This window comes from Lolium rigidum, chromosome 3, assembly GCF_022539505.1.
Source record: "Lolium rigidum isolate FL_2022 chromosome 3, APGP_CSIRO_Lrig_0.1, whole genome shotgun sequence".
Taxonomy (NCBI): Eukaryota; Viridiplantae; Streptophyta; class Magnoliopsida; order Poales; family Poaceae; genus Lolium; species Lolium rigidum.
In genome coordinates, this window is record NC_061510.1 from 328,923,921 (window position 1) to 328,932,490 (window position 8,570).

Sequence of the window (8,570 nt, forward strand, 5' to 3'; positions counted from 1 at the left end):
TTCCATCAACCCTAAGCCCCTATCGGAGGGCATTGGCGAGGAGTACCCTCGACACTCAACCTTACACTTTCCGAACACTTAATCCCATCTTTATAACCATCCATTTACGCAATGGCGTTTGATGTAATCAAAGCATCCTTCCGGTGTAAGTGATTTACATGATCTCATGGTCGAAGGACTTAGGTAACTATGTATCGAAAGCTAATAGCAAGTTGAACTTAATGACTTGATCTTATGCTACGCTTATTTGGGTGTGTGTCCATTATATCATTCATCCAATGACATAACCTTGTTATTAATAACATCCAATGTTCATGATCACGAAACCATGATCATCTATTAATCAACAATCTAGTTATACAAGAGGCTTACTCGGGACTCCTTGTTGTTTACATAACACACATGTATCAATGTTTCGGTTAATACAATTATAGCATGGTATGCAAACATTTATCATAAACACAAAGATATATTATAATAACCACTTTATTATTGCCTCTTGGGCATATCTCCAACATGGCCACCCCTCACCGCCACTACCGCCCGCTGCCACCGCCGACCACCACCACCCCTCTCCACCGTCGGCTATCACTACAACCCCTTCACACCACCGGAAAACACCATTGCTACCCCACCACCACCACAGCCGCAAGCTTACCGATACTAGCGCCGGCATACCACCGCAACCACCGCCAAGCTATCGTGACCCTATTTTCCGCTAACTTGTTTGCTTGTTCCGGTTTGAGTGCCTTGTGTGTGATACTAACCCGCAGCTCCGAAGAAAGCGACGACATCCTCGGCACCCCGAACTTGCAACTGTATGTTTGACTCCACCACCAGCATCGCAAGTTGGTGTTCATCACCGCCTACACAACTTAGGTATAACTTGCATTGCCTTGTAGCCCCTCTCCTTTTGCGATCTATCCTATCGAGCATTGCTTATCAAGTGTTGTGAGACATTTCACGTGGCCCCGATTGTGAGGTGTGTGTGTAGTGTGTAGTAAAGCTTATGAGCAAATGCTCGTGTGGCAAAATAGCAAAAGCAAGGCTAACGCTAACATAGTGAGAGAATAAGCCGAAAAAAAACAAAAGTAGCAAAAGAGTGCAAGAGCCACCATATACAAAAGAGTGCAAGTGCCACAATAGAAAAAAAAGAGTCAAAAGCTTTTAAGCAAAATAGAGAGAAGAGAAGAGAGGCTGCATGTGAATCTTGTTGTCTCTCATTTTGCAACCAAAGCTTTGTCTCTCATTTAGTTAGTGTGACAACGAGCACCACCTTTGCTAATTGGTTCTTGTGTTTATTCCGCTCATTCCTTGGTCGCACTAACCCTGTTCATCTCGTGGGTGAGTTCCACATCTCTTCCGTGTTTATAGTGATCATTGCTTTGACATTTGATTTTTGGATTTGACCCACTCTTAACAATAAACTTGATTTCGGATTTCGTCTCTTGGCTTTCCACCATCCTTTCCTACCACCATATTTGTTAGATTTTGCATGTGTTGTTGCGTGTGTAACCCAATACAAATTGGTTTTTCTCTTGGTTTCGTTAGTTGACCCAATTATATCATTCAAGGTGAGACTTGAAGGTAGTTTCTTCCACTAACATACACCACCGAGCTTTTGTTGTGCTAACATGGGTAGCGAAGAAGAGGCCACGGAGGACTACATGGAGTACTTCGAGGATGATACCTCCTCAAGCACCGCGGATGTGGAGGAGCATGTAGAGCTCGACACCGACTATGGATCACAAAGCATGGACGACATAGTGGAGTAACACCACAAGTATGACATCGACACCATGGTGGAACCTCACCTCGCCTCCACCATGAACAACACCGTTGCTTCCAAGTACCCCCTCTTGGCCAATGGATCTACATATGAAGATAGAGGACCTTCAAGATGGCGCCACCACGAGAGTGCTTATGAACATGATCATCTACATCGAGCGCCCCCAACACGATCATCATCGACATGCTTCTCCGAGCTCAACAAGGCGTCACAAGCAACGCACCAAGGCACGTGAGCCATCTTCTAGGCATGCCAAGGATCATCATCGACACACACCATCTCATGATCGTCGTCGACCACTACCACCTCATGGACTCCATCGACATACGTCACCACATGATCATCGCCAACACAAGCCACCTCACGATCGCCATCGACCAACATCTCCCAAGGATCTTCGATGACACCCATCAAGACATGGCGATGACGCAAGAAGACGAGAGCCTCAACATGAAGGCGACAAACACCATCATAGGGTGTCTACCACTCCAAGGGTGGCGAGGGCACATCAAGCGGACCTTCCTCGTAAGGTGACTCCCACTTATTGTGCCACCACCACAATGGCCCCTAAATCGTCATATGCCTATGTACTCCGATGCTACAAGTGCAAGCAACAAGGCCACCATCCACGGGAATGTCCCAATCTCCTATGTGATGTGTGCAAGGCCAAGGGTCACATGATGTGGCAATGCACAACACCAAGCGCCAAGAAGGTCTACTTCGACGAGCCACATGCCCAAGCCTCCAAGAGATCTATGGCGCCTACACTTCAAGATGAATATCAACAAGGCCAAGTGAAGGGTGAAGTTGATCTGAGCCTAGCTCTCAACGACACTATGGCGCCACCACTTGAGGACGATTTGGGAGGCGATGGAGTTGAGAAGGGTGAGCATGGGATTTTCCCTTCACCAATGGAGGCGCATGGAGATGAGAAAATTGAGCCTACTCCTATATGCTTGATTTATGAGTTGGTACCAATCCCATGTGAGCGTGAGATCCACTTAGCCCACTTGTGTGAGAGCGATAGTGAGTTGAGTGACTCCCACCCCATATGTGAGATTGAGTGCTTCCATTTGGAGGACATGAGTGATACACCGAGTGAGTTGAGAGAGGTAGTTGATAGGTTCATGGAGGCCATAGCATTTTCTAACACCTTAACCTCTCCCTCTATTGTGTCTTCTCACGTTGCACTGGGTTCCATGGATATTGAAGCGCCGATCATGGACAACAAGATGTACATGGTGCATGAAAATCACACCACACCATGCTTATATGAAGATGAGGATGTCGGCCACGTGAAGCCTACCAATACAACAACACCGACGTCAAATGAGTCGGACACCAAGGTAACACTAAAGGTGTTGATGATACCATGATCCCACTCATGGACATGAAGAATGGTGAATTGTTTCCTCTTGCTTACAATGATGATATTAGCTTTCGCATGTTTTGCCCTAAATTTTTGCAATATTCCATGATCGTTGCATCCAAGATTTTGACCAATTGCTCTTTCTTATGCTTGGTATGCAAGAATGCTTATTTGATTTTTAATGAGAGGCCCCCCATAGCCTTCTCAATTTTTGAAGATTCAAAATTACCGTATGCCACAAATGCACCATCATGCCATATGCACACTCGCCATGCATTTTACAACACCTTGATTGACACTAATGGTGATGTGCAAAGGACATGGCGCATCATGATGGATGATGTGTTCATATACCATGCACAAACGTTCTTTGTTTTTCCAATTGTGTGTACATGTACAAGAACGACAACCTCAACCTCTACGGAGCATGAGTTTACAAAACAAGCTCTAGAGAGCTACCTCCACAAGGGCTTCAACGCGAAGATCGAACAAACCATCATCGACTTCATCATGCATGCCCTCAAGATGACAAAACTCCATAAATATAAAAGGGCAACTATACAAGAACATGTATTTCGCCAAGCTACAAGATTCAACGCCAAGAAGAAACAAAGTCTCCCACATGAGCGCAACTCCAAGCTCAAGCCAAGAGGATATGGTCCCTTCAAGGTGCTCAAGCGCTCCAACAACAACGTCTACATCATCGACATACCAACATCCAAGTACTTGGTGACCAAAACATTCAACATCTCGGATCTCTCACCCTATCATGGAGATGAGGAGGAACAAGAGTCTAGGATGACTCTTTCCCAAGGAGGGGGAGATGTGTTGGAGATATGCCCAAGAGGCAATAATAAAATGGTTATTATAATATCTTTGAGTTTATGATAATGTTTACATACCATGCTATAATTATATTAACCGAAACATTGATACATGTGTGTTATGTGAAAAACAAGGAGTCCCTAATAAGCCTCTTGTATAACTAGCTTGTTGATTAATAGATGATCATCGTTTCATGATCATGCACATTGGATGTTATTAATAACAAGGTTATATCATTGTATGAATGATGTAATGGACACACCCAATTAAGCGTAGCATACGATCATGTCATTAAGTTATTTGCTATAAGCTTTCGATACATAGTTACCTAGTCCTTATGACCATGAGATCATATAAATCACTTATACCGGAAAGGTACTTTGATTACATCAAACGCCACTGCGTAAATGGGTGGTTATAAAGATGGGATTAAGTATCCCGAAAGTATGAGTTGAGGCATATGGATCAACGAGTGGGATTTGTCCATCCCGATGACGGATAGATATACTCTGGGCCCTCTCGGTGGAATGTCGTCTAAAGTCTTGCAAGCATATGAATAAGTTCATAAGAGACCACATACCATGGTACGAGTAAAGAGTACTTGTCAGGAGACGAGGTTGAACAAGGTATAGAGTGATACCGATGATCAAACCTCGGACAAGTAAAATATCGCGTGACAAAGGGAATTGGTATCGTATGTGAATGGTTCATTCGATCACCGAAGTCATCGTTGAATATGTGGGAGCCATTATGGATCTCCAGATCCCGCTATTGGTTATTGGTTGGAGAGAGTACTCAACCATGTCCACATAGTTCGCGAACCGTAGGGTGACACACTTAAGGTTTGATGTTGAAATGGTAGAACTTGAATATGGAATGGAGTTCGAAGTTTTGTTCGAAGTCCCGGATGGGATCCCGGACATCACGAGGAGTTCCGGAATGGTCCGGAGAATAAGATTCATATATAGGAAGTCATATTCCAAGTTTGGAAATGATCCGGTGCATTTATGGCAGGTTCTAGAAGGTTCTAAAAAAGTCCGGAAGAATGGCACTATGGAAGGTGGAGTCCCGGAGGGACTCCACTAGCATGGCCGGCCAGCCCTAAGGGGAAGGAATCCCAGGTGGATTCCACCCATGGTGGCCGGCCACCCCACTAAGGAAAAGGTGGGAGTCCCACCTTGGGTAGGACTCCCCCCTTGAGTAGGTTTCCCACCTTTGGGAAGTTTTGGTGTTGGGGTCTTATTCGAAGACTTGGACTACACCTCTTGGGGCTTCCACCTATATAATGAGGGGCATAGGGGAGGGGGCCGGCCACCATAGAGCCATAGCTTGGCCGCACCCCTTGAGGCCGGCCACCCCTCTCCCAAACCCTAGCCGCCCCCTCTCTCCTCCACCTCTCCCGCACGCTTAGCGAAGCTCCGCCGGAGTTCTCCATCGCCACCGCCACCACGCCGTCGTGCTTGCCGGATTCAAGGAGGAGCTACTACTTCCGCTGCCCGCTGGAACGGGGAGAAGGACGTTGTCTTCATCAACACCGAACGTGTGACCGAGTACGGAGGTGCTGCCCGATCGTGGCACCGTGATCAAGATCTTCTACGCGCTTTTGCAAGCGGCAAGTGATCGTCTACCGCAGCAATAAGAGCCTACTCTTATAGGCTTTGGAAATCTTCAAGGGTTAGTCTTGATCATCCCCTCGTTGCTCTCATCTTCTAGATTGCATCTTGGCTTGGATTGCGTTCTCGCGGTAGAATTTTTTTTGTTTTCTATGCAACGAATCCCTACAGTGGTATCAGAGCCGTGTCTATGCATAGATGGTTGCACGAGTAGAACACAATGGTTTTGTGGGCATTGATGCTCTTGTTGTATTTAGTTTGAGTACTTTGCATCTTTGTGGCATAGTGGGATGAAGCGGCTCGGACTAACTTTACATGACCGCGTTCATGAGACTTGTTCCTCGTTCGACATGCAACTTGTATTGCATAAGAGGCTTTGCGGTTGTCTCGTCTCTCCTACTATAGTGAAGATTCAATTTACTCTTCTATTGACAACACTAGTATCACCGTTGTGGTTCATGTTCGTAGGTAGATTAGATCTTACTCGAAAACCCTAAACCACGTAAAATATGCAAACCAAATTAGAGACGTCTAACTTGTTTTTGCGGGGTTTGGTGATGTGATATGGCCATAATGTGATGATGAATATGTATGAGATGATCATTATTGTATTGTGGCAACCGGCAGGAGCCTTATGGTTGTCTTTAAATTTCATGTTGAGTAGTATTTCAAAGTAGTTGTAATAGTTGCTACATGAGGTGAACAACCATGAAGACGGCGCCATGAACCTTGACGCTACGCCGACGATGATGGAGATCATGCCCGTTGATGATGGAGATCATGTCCGTGCTTTGGAGATGAAGATCAAAGGCGCAAAGACAAAAGGGCCATATCATATCACATATGAATTGCATGTGATGTTAATCCTTTATGCATCTTATTTTGCTTAGAACGCGATGGTAGCATTATAAGATGATCCCTCACATTAATATCAAGATAATAAAGTGTTCTCCCTCGTATGCACCGTTGTACGGTTCGTCGTTTCGAAGCATCTCGTGATGATCGGATGTGATAGATTCAACGTTCACATACAACGGGTGTAAGCCATGTTGCACACGCGGAATACTTGGGTTTGCTTGACGAGCCTAGCATGTACAGACATGGCCTCGGGACAACAAAAACCGAAAGGTTGAACACGAGTCATATGGATGATATGATCAACATGTTGATGTTCACCATTGAAGCTACATCATCTCACGTGATGATCGGTTTTGGTGTAGTGGATTTGGATCGTGTACCACTTAACAACTATGAGGGATGTTGTATTAAGTGGGAGTTCATTAGTAATTAGATTAAAACATGAACTAATTATCATAAACATAGTCTGAGTAGTATTTTGAATTAATTTTGTAGTATTGGCATCCGTTTTCTACCATGCGCTAGTCTTGTTATTGAGATAGAAATACTGTTAAAATCTGACAAGAAACTTTACGGATTGGTACCGTATTGTTAAAGAATCAAGAATTGATTAAGTCATATTGCAAACTTTTAGTAAACCTCATATTGTTGATTCAAAGAACTATGTTTTCAATTAGTATCTAAAGTTATCTTGTCTCCGTGAAACTTGAAGTTCAAATCTGTTTGAAAAGTAAGGAGCTGAAAATTTAGTTTTCAGAAATAATCAAGGTATGAGATATATGTGATATCTAAGACCTTATTGCAAGATGATAGAATATAAATTTGGTGAGACTACATAAACTCATAAGTTTTATGGGAATGTATGAAGGTTGAAGACGCCAGGCGTCACAATCCTCCAACTATTGGGGCACTAATAATATTCGCATATCCATGAAGTTATCATCCTTAGTATGCACCATTGCTAAGACTCGTCGTTTCGAAGCATCACGTGATGATCGGGTGTTATAGATTCTACGTGTGCATACAACGGGTGCAAGCCAGATTTGCATATGCGAATACTAAGGTTAAAACTTTACGAGCCTAGCATGTACAGACATGGTCTCAGAAAGTCATCATGATACAATGGATAAAATTATGAGTGAAATTGTTCATCATATTACAAGGTTACTAATAGTGAAATCCGGAACACTTGACATATGATGATCAACTTCAAAGTAAGAACCTCAAGGTTATTGGTATTTTACCAACAAACCAAGAAGTTATTGATGTTGAAGTGTTTTTCTGAATAATGAGGAAAGCTAAAAGAGAAACTACAAAAGATTATTGGCAGAAAGAAAGAAAAGACTAGAAAGTCTAGCTCAGGTGTATATAAATGATATACATGTTATGGATATATTCCTCGTTTAGTCACACTATGAAATTCTTGGGTATTAGTACTATATTGGTTGGTATGAAGTGTCATACAAAACAACGCAATACAAGAATACAATGGCCTAAGTGATCGACAAGGAATATGATAGGAATGCACATCTGGAACAAAAATAAAGTGTTATTATGTTCATCGTTGGCATTCTATCTAGCCCTTAGAATTTATAATAAAGAACTTAATAATTGTTATTTTGCTCTGGTCAAATGAAAACAATGATTTGTTCAAATTATGACATTACTCCATGTACGATGGATAATTTATTATAAATCTTAATGGTGAAACACACATACATAACACTGACGCTAAAATGCCATAAGGCAAATGATTTGAATTCCACTTATTTGTGGAACCGCCATTAAGGTCATGTTAGAAAGGAACGCATGAAGGAACTCCATGCAAATGGATTTTTGGAGTCATTTGATTTTTTGAATCTTTTGGCGCTTGCAAATCTTTTCTAAAGAGAATGATTAAAATACCGTTCATAGGCCAAGAGTTGAACGGGCAACAAACTTAGTGAAAAAGTAGATGATGATGTATGTGGTTCACTAGGCATAGTTGTGTGCGGGAGATTCTTCTACTTCATGAAAACTTTCAACAATGAATTGAGTATATATGTGGATATATTCAATAAGGAAGAAGTTTGAAACATTTGAATGGATTCAAATAATTTTCAGCATGAAGTGGAAA